Source organism: Elephantulus edwardii, unplaced genomic scaffold, assembly GCF_000299155.1.
Source record: "Elephantulus edwardii isolate Elephantulus edwardi_28Jun2011 unplaced genomic scaffold, EleEdw1.0 scaffold00137, whole genome shotgun sequence".
Taxonomy (NCBI): Eukaryota; Metazoa; Chordata; class Mammalia; order Macroscelidea; family Macroscelididae; genus Elephantulus; species Elephantulus edwardii.
The window spans coordinates 4,096,098-4,118,676 of NW_006399887.1; the positions used below are offsets into that span (position 1 = coordinate 4,096,098).

The 22,579-nt window shown below is 38.8% G+C and overlaps 1 protein-coding gene and 1 pseudogene across 1 annotated transcript in view; both read left to right on the plus strand.

The window, feature by feature from the left end:
* The window catches only part of CORIN (corin, serine peptidase), a 431,554-nt gene that overhangs the window by 54,555 nt on the left and 354,420 nt on the right, over positions 1–22,579 (plus strand). The gene's annotated exons all lie outside the window — the stretch shown is intronic.
* Positions 1,574–4,429, plus strand: LOC102849126 (annotated as a pseudogene).

A 22,579-nucleotide genomic window follows, 5' to 3' on the forward strand; every position in this document is an offset into this window, starting at 1 on the left:
GTGCAATTGGCACAGGACAGAGCAGAGTTTAGGGCTGTTGTACATAGGGTCGCTATGAGTCGCAAGCGACTCGATGGCACATAACAACAACAACAACTATCTTGATATAAAATTAATACTTTTTTGGGATAGATATTGCTTATATTGTTAATAGTAATGCTAAAATTCAGTTAGAGGTACATGCCTTTTTGACATAAATATACATTTTTCCCTCTTCTGATTTCAGAGACATCTTAAATGCATAGTCCCATTGAAATTTTTTATTTTATTCTAGAGATAATACTCCACTGATATTCATAGGATTTTTTTTATATACTTACTGCAACAGTGGGTTTGAAAGTGATGGAGATCATGATAGTAGTGGTGCAGGATGGGGCCAGCCTCCTTCCTGTGATTCATAGAGTTGCTATTAGTCATAGTCAACTCGATGGCAGCTGACATCAATAACTATAGAGACAAAAGCATCTTCAGTGGTTGCTGGGAGAGTCTGAGGCCTGCCCAGCCTGTCTTGTTAAGTGTTAATGCTATTTCAAAAGTTACTATAATAGTCATGACTGCTAGATATTATCCCTATGTGTTCTATGTGAGTTGTGTATTTAAACAATTCTCAAGTCCAATTGATTGCCCTCTCTACACGTTAAATCCCATCTTTCAGGCTGAAAGAAAAGCTCGGAAATCAAGACATAGGCTTTGGGCCAATATCAATATCCAAGCAAAATAAAGTGAAGCAGTTAAATAACTATTATGATAGTTAGCATTCTGGTTAAGATCTATCCAATTCATGAGAGAGAAAGCAAGCTGGAACGCCACAGTGGATTTTCTCTTTGTCCTTACTCTCTTTTCTTTCCTTCTTATCCTATCTTTAGAGATTTTGTCCCTGGGATATATTGAGTTCCTCCCAGAGAGAGCAAATTCAATCACTTGCAGAGCCAGGCTTATGGAGAGGGATTGTGAACAGTGCCTGTTTCATTGTTTTTTTGGCTTCATTCCTATTTCTGCCTTGTCAGAGATTACTGGATATGACTTCTTGACCCTTTCTAAATGAGCCCTGCAGTGTTCCCTAGGTGACTTGTACCCTCAAAGGCAATGTGCCCACAAAACATTAAGATGGTAAGTGAACCAAACATTAAGATAGTGAGAGTCAGCGTTGAATTTTCAATTCAAAAAAGGCTTGTGGCTCAAAAACTTTCCACTCTGGTTTCTTTATCACAGTTTCCTCTTCAGGAAGCACAGCTCCTTGAGTCATATAGAGTGAAAAACAGTAGCATGCTGATAACAGCTTTGCAAAACCAACCCTGGTCAAACTCACAGAGAAAAATATTCCTTAAAGATAAGATAAAAGTCAAAGGACTGTGTAATTTACATTCTGGCTTTGAAAGAAAATTGGCACTCTATCTACTCTTTGGCCTGAATCATTCAATTTTCTGACTGTCTCAGGTTTTTGGTCTTTGTATAATTTTGTGTTGAGAGCTAAAAGCCCATCAGTGGAAGTCTGTTTGCTGTTACTTTTGCCTTTGGAGAATATGCCTTTTCACTCACTTGCTTATAGTGGAATGGGTATGGTAATGAGTTTTCCAAACCAAAATCTCTGTAGCAGTTCACATTTGATGCAAAAAAAAAAAAAAAAATATCTTGAAAGAAGTGCAACAGGAGTATTCCTTAGAGGCAGGGAAGGTGAAACTTCATCTCACTTACTTGGCACATGATTTCAGGAGTGCTTAGAGAGAAACATCAGGCTGGGAAAGGAAATTCTTAGGTGCCCTCGAGTTGACTATGACTCATAGAGACTCTATGAACAATAGATCTGAACCTTGCCCTATCCTGCTCTATCCTCACAATCTCTGTCATGTTCAGGGCCATTGTGCTAATTACTGTGCCAATCCATCTGATGGAGGGCCTTCCTCTTTCACAGACCCTCTATTTTTCCCCTCAGGATGCCTCTCTCCAAGGACTGGCTCTTTCTGAAAATTTGCTCCAAGTGACGGAGATGAAGTTTCACCATCCTTGCTTCTGAGGAGCATTCTGGTTGTACTTCCTTCAAGGCAGAGCTGTTTGTTCTTTTGACAGCCCATGGAATATTCAGTGCTAAGGTGCCATGGACTGCTAAGAGAACAAACAGATTCATCCTGGAGAGGGTTAAACCGGGCTGCTCCTTGGAGGCAAGGATTCTGAGGCTTCGTCTGACATACTTTTGACATGTTGTAAGGAGAGACCGGTCCTTGGAGAGGGACATCGTGCTTGGGAGGGTGGAGGGCAGGCACAGGAGGGGAAGGCCCTCTATGAGGTGGATTGATTCAGTGACTGGGGCAACCAGGAGGCACAGGACAGAGCAGAGTTTAGAGCTGTTGTACATAGGGTCGTTATGAGTTGCAAGCGACTCGACAGCACATAACAACAACAACATTCATCAATACCACAGTTCAAAGACATCGATTATTCTCCTGTCATCCTTATTCATTGTTCAACTTTCTGATGCAGAGGAAGCAATTGAAAATACCATGGCTTGCATCAGGTACACTTTTGTCTTTAAACTGATGACATCCTCACTCTTTAGGATTTTGGAGAAGTCTTTGACAGCAGATTTCCTCAATGCAGTATGTCTTTTGCTTTCATGGGAAAGATAGTTGTGGTTGTTAAGTGCCCTTGATAGAGTCAGTGAAAAAGAGGCAGCCCCTCAGCAAGATGAATTGCCAGAGTGATTGCTTCCATGGGTTTGAACAGGACAGAGATCCTGAGGGTGGTGGGACAGGATAGGGAAGGTTCAGATCTGTTGTTCACAGGATCGCAGTGAGTCATAGTTGACTTAACAGCACCTAACAATACTTTTCATATTTTAGCATTAACATATTTTATTCTTCTATTTGGCTGTTCTGCATCATTAATCTAGTATTTACAAGCAGTGTTTAAATTTCTAAGATTTACATCATTGTTGTTTTTTTTATGTGTCATCACATATGTTATGCCTGTGACTCATGTGACCCTATGTATAATAGCTCTGAACCCTGCCCTATCCTGAGCCAATCTCACTGTCTCCAACACACTACTCCAGGTACTATGCCAATATATTTATGCTAAACTCTGGTGCCAAGTGGTAAGAAACTGCACTACAATCCTGAAGGCACATGCTTTGAGGCCACCAGCTGCTCTGGTGAAGGATGGGCAGTCTCCTCCCATGTGATTAACTGCCTCTGAAAACCTGCCAGAGGGTCAGCTATGGGTTGGTCCTGACTTCATGGTACTCAACAACAACTACAAGCTGTGCTACAATCCTGAAAGCAGGTGGTTCGAATCCACCAGGTGCTCAGAGGGAACAGGATGAGCAGTGCCCTCCCATGTGGTTAACAGCCTCTGAAAACCTGTGGAAGGGTCAGCTGTGGGTCGGTTGTGACTCAGTGGTATACAACAAACTGTGTAAACACATTGTTTGCCTGTGTAGTCTTCCAAGCTTGGAGAAATATATCAATTTGTGTTTAGGTTACTTTTCTGTGAAGTGACATTCATTCATCAATAGTGACTTATTGGGTGTCAGGCCATCAGATTTGACTATCTGAGATCTAACAGTGGGCCAGCTAGGACTCGCACCAGAGGGCCGCGCAGCGGTTCCTGCAGTTCGCACTTGCCTGGTTCGCCCAGTCCATCTTCAAGACCCGGGACTACCCCGCGGCCATGCGCCAGAACCTTGCCGTCAAGAGCAGGCCAGGGCTGTCCAGCTCCGCGCTGCCTCAGTTTACCCAGGCAGAGAGGCGGCTGGTCCAGGGCGCCACTTCGTCACCAGGTTCGTGATGCACGAGGACCACGCGGGCAGCCACCACACCTCTGAGCGCCAGGTCCAGTCCCTCAGGACATCACCTGCCTGAGCTCGCCCACGTGCCTGGCCGTGGTGCCCTGGGGACAGCTCAAGGTGCTGCACTGGATCCTGGACCACTACACGACCAGGATGACTACATCACGGCCAGCAGCATCGAGGACCACGCCCTGAAAGACCACGAGCTCTGGATTTACTACTTGGACAGATATATCCAGGAGGCTCTGAAAAGCATACCTGGTTGATAAAGGCAAAATCAAAGGCTATTCTGCATTCAAACTGACTAAAGAAAAATCAAAACCCAGATGTGGATTCTTCACACCTGATTTCAAAGCTAAATTCTCAGTACAGTTTTACGATAAGGTGATCAGCAGCAGTGGCTTCCCATCTGAAAATAACGGTCCGAGGTGCAATGAGACTCAGAGAGATACAGAGAAATGCCTCCTCTGCTTATTTCTAGTGCAGAAGGAATCCCTTATATTCTTTAGCTGTTGCTTTTTCTTCACCCTGGTCCTGCTTTTATCCGTTATCATCCTTCATAAGTGAAAGAGGAGAAAACTTTGGAAAGCAAAGAACTTCCAACACATACCACTATGGAAGGGCCCCAAGAGAGTTCTTAGCTAATTTGTTCCTATGTCTATATGCACATTATACAGTTCAAAAACATTCACTCTGGTCACACACAGTGGTAATATAGGTTATAAAAGGAGGGTAGTCTGAGAAATTGGTGGCAACCAAGGTGATGACAATCAGTGTCTGCTGTGTGGCTCAAATGATGAAATTCCATGTGTTCACATGGAATTCAGCTGTTGGACCTGAAGAGGAAGCCTTCATTTAGATAAGATAAATGAGGGTTAACTGACCCACTACTTTATACATTCTGGTGAACTGTTTTTCATTGTTCTTCTCTAGCTCTATTTTGAAGAAAGTTGATCTAGAAATACTTTTCTTCTAAAACAAAACAAAAAAACAAACCCAAAAGTCATTAGTTACTTATGATAAAAGAAATTTTAAAAAAATGAAGTTGTCTTATTAGACTCCATAGCAGAGATTTAAAACTTTTCTCTGAACTTGGTAGTTATCAGTGATAAGATTCTGTTTGCTATTCCTAACCAAGTGCTTTTTCTTTAAGCCAAAGAGGGTCTCATACGAAAAAAGAAAAATACAGTTGAGGACTGTATTTAACTGTGACCCTGTAATTGAGTCTGTTGAAAGCCCATTTCAGTATAGATCCTTAAGCAATTCGTTAGTTTCTCTCACTAGGGGGAGAAAAATCCAGCATTTACAAAGCATCTAATTTAGGAGATCTCTTGTTATTAGAGCTTTGATGAAGTAGACAATAACATGCAGCAAATTCCTTAATTGGTCTTATAATAAGATCAAAGGACCAAGATTAAGGAGAATGAGACTCAACAATTGTCACTCAATCCAGCAGTACAATTTGCCTGTAGACAACTTGTCATAATGCCTACTTATCTGTTTGTTGTGAGGTAGCTAACAAGAGATAAGCAGGAAAGCTCACATTCTAGAAAGATGTAAAGTCCTACTTATTATCTATCCATATTAGTCAGAGGCCAGATTATTCAATAATATTTAATCTTCCTGAAGGAGCTTCATCCACATTCCATGCGTACAGGGACCTCATAGGTGAACGATGCTGCTGTAACGTCTGGAACTAGCAACTGTGACTCTGTAATTCAGTATGTTGATCATTTGAATGATTTGAAATGTTTTTATTTTCCATTGTAACATTTAGAGACTAGGACTAAGTAAAGCTTAACATATGAATTTAAATGAGAGTGACGTTCTTGTTCTTGAACTCTGGGTTTGTAACTTGTTCACTTTCTCATATGGTTTGCTCAGAATTTCTCTGAGAATGATGTCAGCTTGAGGTTGTGCATAACTATAGTAAAAGCATCTTGTTAAACCTGCCTCCCCCGCAAAAGTGGGTCAGCTAAAAGTAAACCCAAAACCATAAGGATCATTAGAGACAAAATGGGACAAAACTTAGAACCCTTAGCCTGTGGCATAAATGTTGTTGTTGTGTACCTTTGAGTTGGAATGACTCATTTCTAACCCTTCAATGAGTTTTCTGAGGAAGTTAATCACACAAAAGGAGAATGCTCATCCTTCTTCAGTGGAGCAGCTGGTGAGTTTAAATTGCATACCATTGAGGTTGCAACACAGCTTCTTACTATTAGGCTACAAGGTCATTCACACAATGAAATACCATGTAGCACTAAGGAACAATGATTTAGTAAAGTATTATAAAACATGGGAGAGTTTAGAGAGCATGCTGAGTGAAATAACTAAATATCATAAGGACAAATACTGCATAAGATCATTATTATAAAAATAGATAATTGAGCAAGATGTGTATAAATGTTCAAAAGGAGAAGAGTAAGGAAGAAAGTGGTGGAAAAAATGGAAGGACAGAAATCACTAAGATAGCAGAGGTTAGTGAAAAGATGGAGGTGAAGAAATAGGAAAGATTCAATGGATACTTGAAATGTGGTTACTGCTATGTGCCATTGAGTTGATTGCTACTTATAGCAACCCTATTGACACTTGAAAAGATGGGGTAATAATAGGTACAGAACAATAGTAATTAATGATATAAAATACAATGTATATGAATGTCCAAAATACAATGTACATGAAACACAATGTATATGAATTATTGTATGGAAACAAAAACAATAAAAGAAGGGAAAATAGGTGGATCAGATAAAAAAGAAAATCTCTTTCCAAGTAGCTCATTGTCTGGTAATGGCCATGAGAAATGAATATATTTATAGTTTGAGAAATAAAATGATACACTATGGAGAGGAAAAAAATATGATCCATTTAAACTCTTTGCATGCTTTTAACAGATGAAATGGCTAATTAATGCCATTTTTCTTCAATAATAAATATGTATTCTTCTAAACATCAATATATTTTATTTCAATGTCTATAAAGAAATTTATGCTTAAAAACCTAGGCCAGAGCTTATATTTTAGCCAGATACAAAAATATTTTTTCTTATATTAAAACTAAAAAGATTTGTCTTCAGTTGTTGTAGATGGGAAAGCAATCTTTGCTATGGAGCGTTAGTGGCATTGTGTATAGCATGCTGTGTTAGGAACCAAAAATTCAAATCTACCAACTGTCCTAGCTCCTCTGGAGAAAGACCTACAGGGTTGGAAATCCCATGAAGGGTCCCTGTAAGTCAGAATTGACTGGATGGCAGTGGGCTTGGAATGTCTTGGACTATGTTCTCCAGAGGAGTGAAATCAGTGAAATATGTGTGTTTCTGTGCATGTATGTATACAGAGTTGTTACTGTTATGTGCCATCAAATTGGAACCAACTCATAGCTGACCCTCTAGCAAGTTTTCAAAGACCAAATTGCATGGAAGGAGACTGCCCATCTTTCTCTCATGGAGCAGCTTGTGGTTTCAAACCATGTGCTTTTGCATTGACAGTGCAACTCCTTACCACTAGGCCTCCAGGGCTGTATCTATAGATTTATAGCTATAGATCTGAACTTAGATCTATAGCTATATATCTAGATATAGATCTAACTCGATAGATATGTCTCTAGTTATGTAACTAGAGAGATTGATAAAGATTAACTTTCGTTTAACAGTTGCGGAGGTTGCTAAGTCCAAAATATGTGAGTCTGCCATCAGACTGGAGGCTTACACTGACTCAGGTGTTTACAGAGATTGACGACCTGAAATGAGCAGGTCACTAAGTCAGATGGTAGGCTGCTGGCTCACATGACTGTGGGAACAGATGAAATACAAAAATCTGCAGTTCATATGGCAGGGTGCTAACTCATATCCCAGGAACTGGAGGTCAGAGGACATAGAATTGGAGGTAGGATCGAGAAAGAAAGAGCTTTAGAAAAAATACCCATTTAATTTGAGTGCCAGCCACACACTCAAGTCTAACTTTCAGAGTTGCTATTGTTGTTGTTGTTGGATACCATCAAGTCAACTATAGCTCATAGCAATCCTATGAACGACAGACCTGAGCCCCGTCATATCCAATATCTTCCTCATTTGTCTTGACACACTTGATCCCACTGCTTTAATCACTATGTCAATCTATGTGATGGAAGGTCTTCCTTCCTTTCACCATTCTTTCAAAGCATGATGTCACTTTCCAAGGAATGGGCCTCTCCTAGCAACATGCCCAAAGTATGTGAGATGAAGCATTATCATCTCTCCCTCTAAAGAAAACTCTGGCTGCACCTTCTCCAAAACATATCCGTTCTTTTGGCAGTCCCTGGAATGAATATTCAGTACTGAAGAGTAAACAGAGATCAATTTATTTCTGTCATTTCATAATGATGCTGAAAAAAATTCTTGCACATTTTCTTTCTTTTAATTAATTAATTTATTTATTTTTCATTTCAGTGAACATCTACAGAGATTTTGGAATTCCATTCATTCATCGTTGCACCCTTCTCCCCGCTTCCCCGTCCCCCTCCTGGTTTGCTCCTCTCCTTGAAAAGCAAAAGAAAAACTCCCTCATTGATACACAATCGCCCCCACACATCCCCCAACCCCACCTCCAACCCCAAATTTAATTCACTCTGCAACCCTCATTTTCTTTCTTATGCCGCATCTTTTATAACCAGGGATCAGACACATGACTACAAATTTTAAAAATTAATATTCTTTCTTATAACATTTAATGTCAGTTTCCCCCAAGGAAGCACCCTATTTAATTGATTGGCTGCTCACATCAGATCACACACTGGAGGATCATTATGCTGTCAAACCACTGAAACTATGGCTTAACCAAGCTGATATGTAATCTTAGCCATCACAAGGTATTAATGGGAATTTCATCACTTCACAAATGGGGAAACCTATGAATTTTATAATTATCCCCTTGCAATTCTTTTCTAATTCTCCCATAGTTTATGAAAACTAAAGTTTAGAGAGTTTGATTTTGTGCTGGTCACACATTTATAGATGTGTCCTGAATCGACACCTTTAGGATATACGTTTTAGGAAATCATAGGAAAGAAATCATATTGATGGCTATTGCAGGTTACCATATAATGTGTCCTTTAAAAAAATAAAACAAAAGAAGAAATTAATGATATGAGAAGATTGCTGCAGAAAAGAAATGCTATTGTTGTTATTAGGTGCTGTTGAGTTGAGTACAAATAATTGCGGCCCTATGAACAGATCTGAATTCTTTTCTATCCTGTGCCATGCTCATCATCTGTAATGTATTTGAGCCTATTGCTGCAGTCACGGTCTCAATTAATCTGGTTGAACATCTTATTTTTTGTCAACCATCCACCTTTCCAAACATGATGAAAAAGTAGGAGGGTTGACGAATGTCCTACTTCAAGGAGTAGCCTCTCCTAACAAAATGCCCAAAGTATGTGAGGATGAAGCTTTGGCAACATTGTCTCCATGGAGCATTGTGAGTCCATCTTCTCTAAGACATACTTGTTTATTCTTTTGACATTCCATACATATTTAGTAATCTTCTCCAACACCACAACTAAAGGCATAAATTCTTCTGTCATTCATTGTCCAACTCTCATATGCATGACAAGTGGTTGAAAAGATTATGGCCTGAATCATTCATACCTTAGTCCTCAAACTGATGTCTTTGCTCCTCAGTAATTTGGAGAGGTCCCTGAAATGTGTCTCCTGATGACTGGTGGGACCAAGTGTGTTGATTATAGATACAAGTAAGATGAATTAATTGATAATTTCCATCTTTTCTCCATCTATCATGATGTAGCCTTTCAGTCCAGTGGTGAGAGTATTTGCTTTCTTGATTTTGAGAGACAATCAGTAATTCATATTGAAGGCTAGTCTTTGATCATCTGCAAAAGCACTTAAAGTCCTTCTCACTTTTAGTAAACAATGTTTGTTATCTGCATATTGCAGGTTGTTGATGAATCTCCATTCCTGATGCCACATTCTTTTTCATGGTTCCAGCTTCTTGAAATATTTGCTCAGCATACAGATTGAATAAATGTGGAGAGAGGATACTACCCTGACAAACATCTTTCCCAATTTTTCAACCACGTAGTTTTCCCTTGCTCTGTTTGGACAATAGCCTCTTGATCTAGGTATAGGTTTGAATAAGCACAATTAAGTGCCCTAGGATTCCCATTCTTCTCAAAGTTAGCCATAATTTGTTATGATCCACACGGTCAAATGCATTTTCATAGTCAATAAAACATGAAGACGTCCTTCTGGTATTCTCTGCTTCAGCCAGGATCCACCTGACATCAGTAATGTTATCTTGGTGCATAGCCTCTTCTAAACCCAGCCTGAACTTCTGACAGTTCTCTATCAATGTGCTGTTCTAGCCATTTTTTGAATGGTCTTTAGCTATATTTTGCTTGCACGATATTAATGATATTGTTCTATAATTTCCACATTATGTTGGATCATCTTTTTTGGAAATGGGAAAAAATATGGATCTTTTCCAGTAAAAAAACCCAGGTAACAATCTTAAAATTTTCCTGGCACAAACTGGTGAGCATGCCCAGGGCTGCATCTGTTATTTGAAATATATCAACTGGTAGTCCATCTATTCCTGCGGACTTATTGTTTGCTAGTGCCTTCAGGGCAGTTTGTACATGTTCTTTAATTACATTTGGCTCTTGATCATATGGTACTTCCTGAATTATTTCATTATTGAACAATTCTTTTTTTGTACAGTGACTCTGTATATTCCTTCTATCTATCTTCATTTAATGCTTCCTAAATCAATCAAGGTTTTACTCATAGCATCTCTAATTATTGTAACTCAAGGTTTGAATTTGTTTTTCAGTTCTTTCAGCTTGAGAAATGCTAAGTGAGTTCTTTCCACGTTTCATTTGAGTAGTTTGTCTTGTTAAGCTACTCTTTGAGATGTTCTGTTCATTCTTTCACGTCAACATCTCTTCCCCCCTTTTTTTACTTCTCAATACTGTTGTGCCATTTTCAAAGTCTCTTCTTTTTTTAAATAATACTTTTTCTTTATTAGTAATTTTTTTAATTATTATTAAATTTTATTAGTTTTAATGAACATTTACAGAGATTTTGGGTTCTCATCCATTCATTACTGCACTGTTTTCTCTACCCTCCTCCCCAGTTCGTTCTTCTTCCCCCCCCCCCCCAATGTCTGTTTTAACTGTCCAATTGCCACAGTGCTTGTCAAAGCCAGTTCGGATTAATCTCCTTTGTCAGTGTGTTCTTTGCCATTCCCTATCATTCCTCCCTGAGAGAGACTTCACCCTGATTCATAAGGAAAAGGGGATGGCGTATTCTCTTAGCTGCTTCCTCTGAAAAGGGACGCTGTGGGTTTCAGGGTGAAGATCTTCTCTCACTACTCTAAAGGGCCCCTTTGGCAGTAGGAAATACATAGACTATTATGGAGACTGATTTTGGAATTTAGATGCACTGTTATTAATTGTGCTTGGCCGTACATGTTCATATCCTTGAAGATGTATCATGGGGGTGTTGCAACCTAGAAGACACAAATTTAACTAACAAGTTAAAAGTACATGAGTCAAAAATTAACAAGCAATAATATTCCAAGTAGAGATTCTAGTAGTGGCACAAATCAAGTTACAGAGGGAAGGTGGTTCTTACAATAAAAGGCCTATAGACTAGCACTTTGTCTTTTATAGTGTACAGGTTAGGAACCACAAGATGTAGAGGCTCAGCTATGTCATTTATGCTTCTTAAGTCCTGGAGCAAATTCTATCTATCACTGGGCTGTTTCACAACTCGGAAGTTCGCATGCAAGGTAGAAGTGAAGTAAGGAACTGCTTATGAGGTTTTCCATCCATTCCAACAACTAAGAGATAGTGAGAAGAGTTGGGACCTCAGAAGGCTTTTAGGACCAATTAGTAGGCTCTGTGTCCAAAGTCTCTTCTGACATCCTTTTTTTTTTTTTTCATTTTCCTCTGTCTTTGTAGTAACCTTTCCCTTTCTTCTTTGGTGATATCTTTGATGGCCTCTTACAACTCATCTGATCCTTTATCGTTGGTCTCTGAGGCCTCAAACCTATCCTTAAGATGACTTCTTAATTCAAGGTTATATTTTGGTTCCTGTGTATTTGTTTTCATTTTCTTCAGCCTTAATTTGAACTTACACATAAGTAATTATTAGTTTGTACCATAGTCAGCACCTGGCCTTGTCTTGACTGCTGATATTAGATTAGATTACTGATTAGAATGAGCAGGTTCAGCAAAAGAAGAAAGCATTTTCTATACTATCTCTCCTTGGACATCATCTAGGCCTTGCTTACAGTTTTTGGGCTTAGACCAAGCAAGGACTGGCACCAGACAAAAGCAGATAGGAAATGAGAATTTTACATTAAAAGTATTTGCTTGTTCTGGAGTTTGAGGATTGTGGATATGCCTTCCTTGTCATAGAATATCATAAGAGATAGTGAAGTAGATGATGCCCACAGTCAAGCACAGTCTGGCTTCAAGTGAAGTTGACCCAAGAGATAGGAGCTTTAGATATTGCTACTAAATAGTCCTGAAGACCCTGGAGAAATTTTACCAGGAATAAATTATTCTAAAGCTCTTCTCATGTGTCAGATACTATTTAAAATGATTTCTTAGCATCTAACAGATGTGAACTGTGAATGTTCACAATAGTCCATTTTATGAATGGGTAAATAGACACAAAGAAAGGCTAAATATTTTGCTAAAAATTGTACAGTTGGTGAAGAGCAGAGCCAGAGACTGAAACCAGGGGTCCACAGTCTCCCCTTAGCCGTGAGAAACAAAACAGAACAAACTTGAACAAAGAGGCAGGAAACCCTTTAGTTCCTATTCAGTTGCTCTAATACAATTATATTTTAAGTGATTTTTAAAAATTGAAGAAAGAAAGATTTTAATTTACTCAAAAAGGAAAGCTCCAGGATAAGGTTTTAGACTAAAATTTACTTCTAGGAATTGAAATAAAATGTTATTTACTATAGCATGGAAATGTTATTAATTAGCCATTTCATTTTTTATAGAGGCAAAAATCCCCAAATGAATCATTGTTTTTATCTCCTTTGAATCTCTCAGAAAACTTCTTAATGTATAAATAATATGTCCATGTCTCGAGGATGTTACTAGATGACTAATTACTTGTGGATAGGATTTTTACTGGAGCTAAGAAGTAGCACCATTCAATGGAAAATACCAAGGAATGGAATCCCACACCTGGTTATCAAAAAAGGATATTGAGAAGGCAACTTCATGGTCATGTTCAACATTAGAGCACAGTCATCCAACAGAAAGAATGATAAGTCTTTTGCAAAGAGATTAGTGGGCCCTCTTCTCAATGACAGAAATTCATCCTTTTCCTGTCCTGTTAATTTTGAATCTGTTGTTGCTGCTTTTATAGAAGGAGACACCACAGGCCTTTTTGATGACAATTACATTAGAGTCTGGTACATGAGAAACATTCAGATGGTATTAGTCAAAAAAGAATACTAGGGTGGTTCTATTGGCTTCTTCCCTTCTTTTTCTTAGCCATTTCCCATGTCTTCTGATGCTCTTCACAAAGAAGGGAAGGGAGACAAACCACAGAGTAGCAAACCTAGGCTTAGGACAACTGATGAAGTTATTAATTTTCAGTTCTTCAAAAAGAATATTTTTTATTTTCTTAAATATTATTCATGCCTATTATTTATTATAGGGCAGTATGATAGTTTAGTGGTAAGGAATTGTACTCTTTTTTTTTCTAAATTGTACTCTTATTCCAAAGGCATGTGGTTAAAATCTACTGCTGATTTATGGCAGAAATATGTGCAGTTTCCTCCCATGTGAATTACTGCCTCTAAAAACCTATGGGAAGGCCAGGTATAGGTTGGTTCTGACAAGACACTACACAATAAGAATATTATTTATTTTAGGGAGCTATGATGGTTTAGTTCATAGGGATTTTTGCTGCTAAACCTAGTTCAAATCCACCAATGGTTCCAAAGGTAGAAATATGGACTATCTCTTCCTTTGCAATTTATAGCCCCAGAAACTCAACAGAGAGTCAGCTGTAAGTCAATTTCTACTTGATGATAATGAGTTTGAGTTACTATTTAATTTTATCCATATTTTTTTAGGTATCAGCTCTGACTAATAACAACCTTATGTACAACAGGATGAAGCTCTGCTGATATTGTGTCATCCACACAATCTCTAGTATGTTTAAGCTCATAATTCCATATCAGTCCATTTCATTGAGGTCATCTTCTACTTTACTGACCTTTTCCAAGTATGATGTCCTTTTCCAGAGTCTGGTCCCTCATAATAATATGCTCAAGTTATGTGAGATAAATCTCAGTTACCCTGCTTCTAAGGGTTATACTGGAGACATTTCTAAGACATATTTATTAATTCTTTCAGGAGACTTTGGTACATTCAATATTTTTTTCCAGCATGCTTGGGAGAGTGGATGGAGGGACAGTGCAGGAGAGGAAGACTCTTGGTGAGATGGATCCAGTGACTAGGGTAATCTGGATAGGTGTGCCAGAGACAGTGAGAGTGGCACAGGATAGAGCGGGGTTTAGGGCTGTTGTACACAGGGTCTCAATGAGTTGCAGATGACTTGATGGCACATAACTGCAACAACAGTTCAAATGCTTAAATTCTTCTATATTAATCAATATTGTAAAAGCAGAAAGCAAGAAGAAAAATAATCTGTAATTCTGCTATCCAGGATACAAAGAAAGAAATTGTCTTTTTCTTTAATTTTTTTTAAATCATCAATTCATACACATCTGTTTGGTGACACTAATTGCAGTCCCCATTATGTAACACTACATTCCTCTTTGCGTTTCCGTTTCATTTGCCTGTTCTGTCCCTCCTTGCCTTCTAACCTTTGTCACTGGGGCATCCTCCTCTTGTGACTTTATGTAGTTGATTGTTCAAAGGAGCTTGTTAAATTCCTGGTGTTTCTGATCATCTTATAGGAGTTTTCCTAATTTATATCCAGCCACAGCTGAAACTAATGGCAAACCTAGACCCCAAGTAATGCCAGAACAGATCATCTGCAAACTATAATGTTGTCTCTATTTTGTGAGATCTGCATCTCTGAGCTCTCAGTTTGTGAGGAACATAGATATTTATTTCTCATGTAGGTGTCACCTTCCCCCCCTTTTTTGCCACCTTTCCTTTTAGAAATAGTTCTGTACTTTCTGCTGTAAACTTCCCTCAATCTTTAATCTTTAATGAAGTGGAACATATTTCTGCCATCTTTCTATATCCTAAGATAAAAGGAAATATCTGTGATGGAAATTTTATGAAAATAAAAATATCTCATATTTTATTTTAGTAAAATTATTAAAGGTGATCAACCTAGAGTTGAACAAAAGAAAAATAATTGGAAGTGATATTGAAGTAGTTGTTGACCACCTTATGTATATTATTTGAAGAGTGATTTGATTATAGACTAAGGTGCCCTGATTCAGGACATAATATTTTCAATCACTTGCTGTGCATCTGAGAGATGAACAACAAAGAAGGATGATAGAAGAAGAATCGATGTTTTTGAGTTGTGCTTGTTCAAACTTTCCTCTAGGTTGTATAGCCCTGCTATGTACAATGGTCACTTGTGGTTGCTGTGAGGTTGAACATTGTGACACTGATGTGTCAAATGCTCTTATGGTAGGTTACAATGCGGACAGAGAGTGGGGTGGAGCTCCCCAATTAAAACAAGCTTGGAAGCAGGAGTGGCATCCACTTCCGTAATAGCTTGCCTCCGGAAACACAAGTGTTGAGGACTCTCCTTCATAGGGTCACTATGAGTTGCCTGTGACTCGACGGCACTTAACAACAACAACAACAGGAGAAGAGAGGACTACCAAAAGAATAAAAGGTGGTGTCTTGGAGAAAGTGCAACTAGAGTGCTCCTTGGAGGCAAGGATGGTGAAACTTTATCTCGCATACTTTGAGCGTGTTGTTCAGTGAGGGGAACATTATGCCTTTGAAAGGTGGAGGGTCAGCTTTGAAAGAGAGGAAGATTCTCAATATTATAGACTGACACAGAGACTGTAGCAATGGGCTCAAGTATGTCAGAGATGATGAGGATGGCACAGGATAGGACAGGGTTCAGCTCTGTTGTTCATAAGGTCACTCTGAGTCCTACTCAATAGCTTCTCCCAACAACACAAGTGGACATTAGATACTATTTTTTTGTCATTGTTGCTGAGCATTTACCCAGTCTCTCATGAACTTTAGCTTCTTCTAGAAGAGAGGCCTCTTTCCCATGGCTTTTAATTGAACTTAAAGGGTAAAAAGAATAAAACTAACCAAAACCCAAACCAACTGTTGTCAGTCAATTCTGACTCATGATGATCCTCCAGGACAGACTGTCTCATAGGTTTCCCAAAGATCTAAGTCTTCTATAGATTGCTTCATCTTTCTACCATGGAGCAGCTATTAGGTTCGAACTGCTGATTTGGTTAGTAGCCAAGTCCTTTTTAAAGTACTACACCATAGTAAATTGAGTTTTTGCTATTTCGTAATGAAGCTGAAGAAATAAATTAGTCAAACATTCTGTGTGCCACATTCTGTACAACCAAAGGGCAGACATACCACTGAGACTCAGTTGTTCTCTCAGATAACATACATTATCATAAAGGTCACTAAAAAGCCCCCTTTGAGTTCAGAAAATAAATATTGCCAATTTTTTTAAAAAAACATATTATTCAGCTGTAAATAGGCATCAAATCCTGACCTTTCCCAGAATATGAATGAATATTGAAACCATTATTCTAAGAGCAATAAATCAGACACAAAAGGACAAATTTTGCAAGATCCCACTCCTATGAACTATCCAGAATAGGCAAATCCATCGAATTTGTTAGTGATTACTAGGAGCTGTAGAGAGGAAAGAGTGGGAAGATATTGCTTAAGAGATTCGCAGTCTCCATTTGCAATGATGAAACCTGTTGGAAATAATAGTGATGATTACACAATATGATGAATGTAATTAGTTCCACTGAATTATATGCTTAAAGATGGTTAAAGTGACATTTTGTTACATATGTTTGGCTACAATAAAATTATTTTTAAGAAGCTATGGGCCAAATAAACGAGCCCTGAATTCCCCTCAAACTGAAAGATAAGGGATACAAGAGCACCAGCTACTCCACTGTATTTACAGCTTGGGAACTCTTGTAAGGCAGTTCTGTACTGTCCTATAAGATTTCTGTGAGTCAACATCAATTCAATGGCAATGAGTTTGGGTTTTTGCAGGGTTTATGTTGGGTATTATTGAGTCACGTATGTTTATGGTCACTATGAACAACATATCAGAACCCTGTCTTATCCTATGCCATCCGTCTAATCCCTGGAATACTTAAGCCCAAGGCTACAATCACTGTGTCAGTCCGTCTCATTGAGGGTCATCCTCTCTTTGTCTAGCCCTACACTTTTCCGAGAATAATGTCTCTTTCCAAGACCCCCTCCTAAATATATGCACAAACTATGTGAGATGAAACTTCACCATTCTTGCCACTAAGAAGCACTTGGGCTACTCTTCAAGAGTTTTATCTATTTTTTTTTTTAATCCATGGAGTATTCACTACTTTCTTCCAACACTATAATTCAAAGGCATCAGTTCTTCTTCTGTCATTCTTCGTCATTGTCCAGCTCTCAGATGCATAGTAGGTTATTTAAAAGACCAGGGCTTGAATCAAGCATCTTTTGGTCTTTAAATTGGCATTGTTGCTTTTTTGGACTTTGGAAAGGTTGGACAGCAGACTCCCAATGCAATATGTCTCATAATCTCCTGGCTATTGGTATCATAGATGTTGATTTTAAATCTAAACAAGATAAAATAATTGACAACTCTAATCTTTTAACTATCCATCATGATGTTGCCTGTTGGTTCAGTGGTGAGGTTGAACAGGTTTTAGCTGAGTTCCCAGATTAGGACAGACCAGGAATCAGGATTGGTCATCCACCTCCAAAATACCGGCAGGCCTTCAAAAATTCTATGAATAATAGAAGAATGTGGGTACCTGTACTATAAGAGGCAAAACCCAAATGGGAAATCACTAAAAAATTAGGAAGGAGAAACAGCTGCAATGTGGAATATATGAAGAATGAATATAGAGAACTGGAAGTTGTAAGAAATAAAATGTAAAAGAGCTCGTAAAAATAGACATTCTTGGTATTAATGAGCTGAAATAGACTGGCATTGGCCACTTTGAATCAGATAATCGTACGATTGCTATGCTGGAAATGAAATTTTAAAGAATAGTGGTGGTGTTTTCATAATTAAAAAGATCATTGCAAGATTTATCCTGAAGTACAATGCTAAAAATTTTAAGATACTATCCATACGTCTATAAGAATCTCTGCATGGTTTAAAATTAAGAAAGGTGTGCATCAGGTCTGTATCCTTTCTCAACACCTGCTCAATGTGTATGCTGAGCAAATAATTTGAAAATGGACATTATTAAGAAGAATGTGTTGTTGTTTGTTGTTATGTGCCATCGAGTCACTTGCATCTCATAGCGACCCTATGTATAACAGCTCTGAAACCTGCCCTTTCTTTTGCCAACTTTATTATCTCTGACACACCTACCCTCATTACACCAGTCACTGTATCAATCCAACTCATTGATGGTCTCCTTCTCTTTCTCCATCCCTCCACCCTTCTAAGCATGATGTCCCTCCAAAGACTGGTCCCTCCTTGCAACATGTCCAGAGGATGTCAGATGAAGCCTCAGAATCCTTGCTTGTTTTATGCTTTCTAGGATGAGCCTGTTTGTTCTCCTGGCAGTCCATGGTATATTCAAAAGTCTTCTCTGACACCACAGCTCAAAAGCATAAATTCTGCTTCTATCATCCCTAGTCATTGTCCAGCTCTCTGATGCATAGCAAGTGACTGCTAAGACCATAGCCTGGATCAGACACACCTTAGCCTCCAGACTGACATCATTGCTCTTCAGTACTCTGGACCAGAGGTGCCTACCAACCGACTTTCCCAATGCAATTAGTTTCTTGATTTTCTGGCTGCAGGTACCAAGAATGTTGATTGTGGAGCCAAGCAAACTAAAGCTGTTAACAATACTTCTTGACCATAATCATGATGCTACTAATTGGCCCAGTGGTGAGAATCTTTCTTTGAAGAAGAATGTAGGACTGAAAAAAAAGTAAGTTGGAGGAAGTCTCATTAACAACCTACATTATGCCGATGACACTACCTTGCTTACTGAAAGCAAGGAGGATGTGAAGTGATTAATACAGAAAATCAAGGACTGTAGCCTTCTATGGAGGGATTGTAGGTCAAAGAAAAGAATGATAATAAAAATGAAAAAATATTTACAATAGAACCTTAATGGAAATTCTGCTTACCAAACTTGTGGCATGCATTTAAAGAGTACATCAAAGGCAACTGGAAAGATGCTTAAAATAGCAATAATAATTGATCTGGGTATCTAAGAAGTGAAAAAAAATGAACATCTGAATAAACTAATATATAGTATAACAAAGAAGTAAATAAAAACAAGAAAAAAATTAATAAAGTAGAGTACAAAAATCACCAAAGAGGACAAAAATGTAAAAGTCACTCTCTGAAAATGCTAATAATTTAAGCAAACCTCTTTTAACATTCTGGAATAAAAGAGAAGCATATATGTAATCATATAAATTAGAAGTGAAAAAGTTACAGATAGGAAAGTTAAAAATAATAAGAGAATAGTATTTTATGTACTGTTTTTAGTTAGGTACCATCAAGACAGTTTTGATCCATATTGACATTATGGACAAGGGGAGCTCCAGTGATTTGTGTTGTTGTTAGGGGCTGTCAAGGTGAGTATGACTCATAGCGACCCCATGAAAAGATCTGAGCCCTGCTTTACCCTGTGCCATCCCCACACTTCCTGATACACAAGAGCCCACTGCACCAGTCACTGTGTTAGTCTGCCTGCTTGAGGATTATCCTCTCCTTCATAGATCCTGCACCCTTCCCAACATCATGTCCTTCTCCAAGGAATAGCACCTCTTAGCAACATGCCCATAGTATGTGAGGTAAATTGTCATCAACCTTACCAGGTTTAGGACTGTATTTACCAAGCTTAGAATTTAAAGTACTGAAAGCTGCATTCCTTGATCTTCTGCAACAAGTGCTTCAAGTTCTCCTGACCTTCTGCAAGCAGGGTTGTGTCATCTGCATAACACAGGTTACTGATGAGTCTCCCTTCAATCTTGATGTCATACTCCTCTTCATAGAGTCCAGCTTCTCTGATACTTTGCTCAGCATACAGATTAAATAGGCACAGAGAGAGAATACAACCCTGACACATTCCCTTTTCAATTTTAAATGTTGGCTTTAAATCTGATGGCTTAGTGTTAAGGAATTACACTGCCAACCAAAGATAATATGATTCAACTCCACCTCCGCTCTGTGGAAGATAGATTTGCAGTCTCCCATGCAATTTACTGCCTTTGAAACCCCAATGAAGAGCTAGCAATCGGTCAGTTCTGACTCCACAGTATACAACCACAACAACAAAAACATGGGCAATTGAAGGAAATGCTGCCTTGTTCTACAACCTCCTCACAATTGTTGGTGTGCTTCAGTCTATTATTGTAAGCATTGTGTCAATCTCAAGGAGGGTCTTTCTCTTTTTGGCTGACCTTCTATAGCTGCAAGCATGGTAAGGTTCTCCAGGAACTGTTTCCTCCTATCAACATGCCCAAAGTACGTAAGATCCAGTCTTTCCATTCTTTCTTTGAAGGAAGAATCTGGATGCATTTCTTCCAAGGGATTGAGATTTTAATGAAAGTTTATAGAGAACTTGGATTTCCATTTATTCATTGTTTGCACATTTTCCTCCCTGCCCAACCTCTCCCAGTTCACTTTTATCTTTGAAAAAAAATTCTTTTCATTGTTGTACAATTCCCCACCACCACCCCAGCCCACTTTACTGTGCAGCCCTTATTCTGGACTCTAATCATGCAAATAACAACTAATCATATATTCCTTTTAAGAAGTTCTTTCCCTTATCTGTTTCAATGCTGTGTGCATTATTTATTCCCTCTTTTCTTACCTTCACCCCTACCCTGATGTCAGTCCTGTTTTACAACAGTGGCCCTATGTAATATTTGTCCTTTTGTGATTGAGATATTTGACGCAGCATAATGTCTTACAGGGTCACCCATTTTGTATAATATTTCATTACTTCCTTGTTATTCAGTGCTGCATCATATTCCATTGTGTGAATCTACCACAGCTTCTCTACCCATTCGTTTGTTGATAGGCTTTTGGGTTGTTTCCATCTCCTTGCTATTGTGAACAACGCAGCAATAAACATGGGTGTGCTATATTCAATATTCTTTACCAGCATCAATTCTTACTTGTCTTTCATTATCTGACTTTTGCATGCATATCAGATGATTAAAAATACCACAAAATGGGTCAAGCTTAGTTTTGTCCTCAAAGTGACATCTTTGTTTGCTAACACTTTAAAAGGAACCTCTGGTGGCCTAGTGAGTATTGAGTTGCACTGCCAACATCAAAGCAGGCTTGAATCCATCAGACACTCCACAGGACAAAGATGGGCAATCTCCTCCATGTGATTTACATATTTTGAAAAACCCCTGGAGGTTCAGTTATGAGGTGATTCTGACTTGATGGCAGTGAGCTTGAGTTTTTGAATGCTTTAAAGAGGTCCTTTGAAGCATGTTTGCCCAATATAATACTTTATATACTATAGTTGTTGTCAGGTGCCATCGTGATGAGTACAACTTACAGTGACCTTATGAACAACAGATCTGAACCTTGTCCTATCCTGTGCCATCCTCATAAATTCTTACATACTTGAGCCCATTATAGCAGTCACTGTGTCAATCCATTTGGTCAAAGGTCTTCTCTTTTTCCCACTTCCTACCTTTCCAAACATGATGTCCCTTTCTAAAAATTCATTTGACCAAGGTAACTTTATATAGTGTTTGTTGTTGTTATGTGCTGTTGAGTCACCTGTGACCCATACCAACCCTTTAGTAGTTCTGATCCCTGCTCTCTTCTGACCCAGTATCACTAATTCTGTTACACCAATCCTCATTGTCCCAGTCACTGTTTCAATCTGTCTTATCTGGGGTCTTCCTCTCCTGCACTGTCCCTCCACCCTTCCAAGCATGATGCCCTTCTCCAAGGACCGATCTCTTCTGGCCACGTGCTCAAAGCATGTGAGATGGAGGTTCAAAATCCTAGCCTCCAAGGAGAGACTTGGTTTCACCCTCTCCAAGACAGTCCTATTTGTTTTCTTGACAATCCATGGTATGTTCAAGACTTCTCCAGCACCACAACTCAAACACATCAAATCTTCTTGTCCAGATCTCTAATGCATAGCAAATAATTGCAAAGACCATGGCCTGGATTAGGAGCACCTTAGTCTCTAGACTGACACTGTTGCTTTTCAGCACTCTGGAGAGATCCCTGACAGCAGATTTTCCTAATGCAGGTTTGTCTTTTGATTTCCTGACTGCTGGTATTATGAGTGTTGATTGTGGAGTCAAGCAAGCTATGATTTTAACAACCTCAGTCTTTTCTCCATCTTTCATGGTGTTACCATTTGTTCTCGTGGTGAGAATCTTTGTCTTCTTGATGTTGAGCTTCAATCTATATTGAAGACTACAAGCCTTGACCTCCTATAGCAAGTTCTTCAGGTCTGCTTCAGTTTCAGCAAGCAAGGTTGTGTCATCTGCGTAATGTAGGTTGTTGATGAGTCTTCCTCCAATCCTGGTGCCATGTTCCTCCTCATAAAGCCCTGCTTACTAAATGCTCAGTTCTGCATATAGATT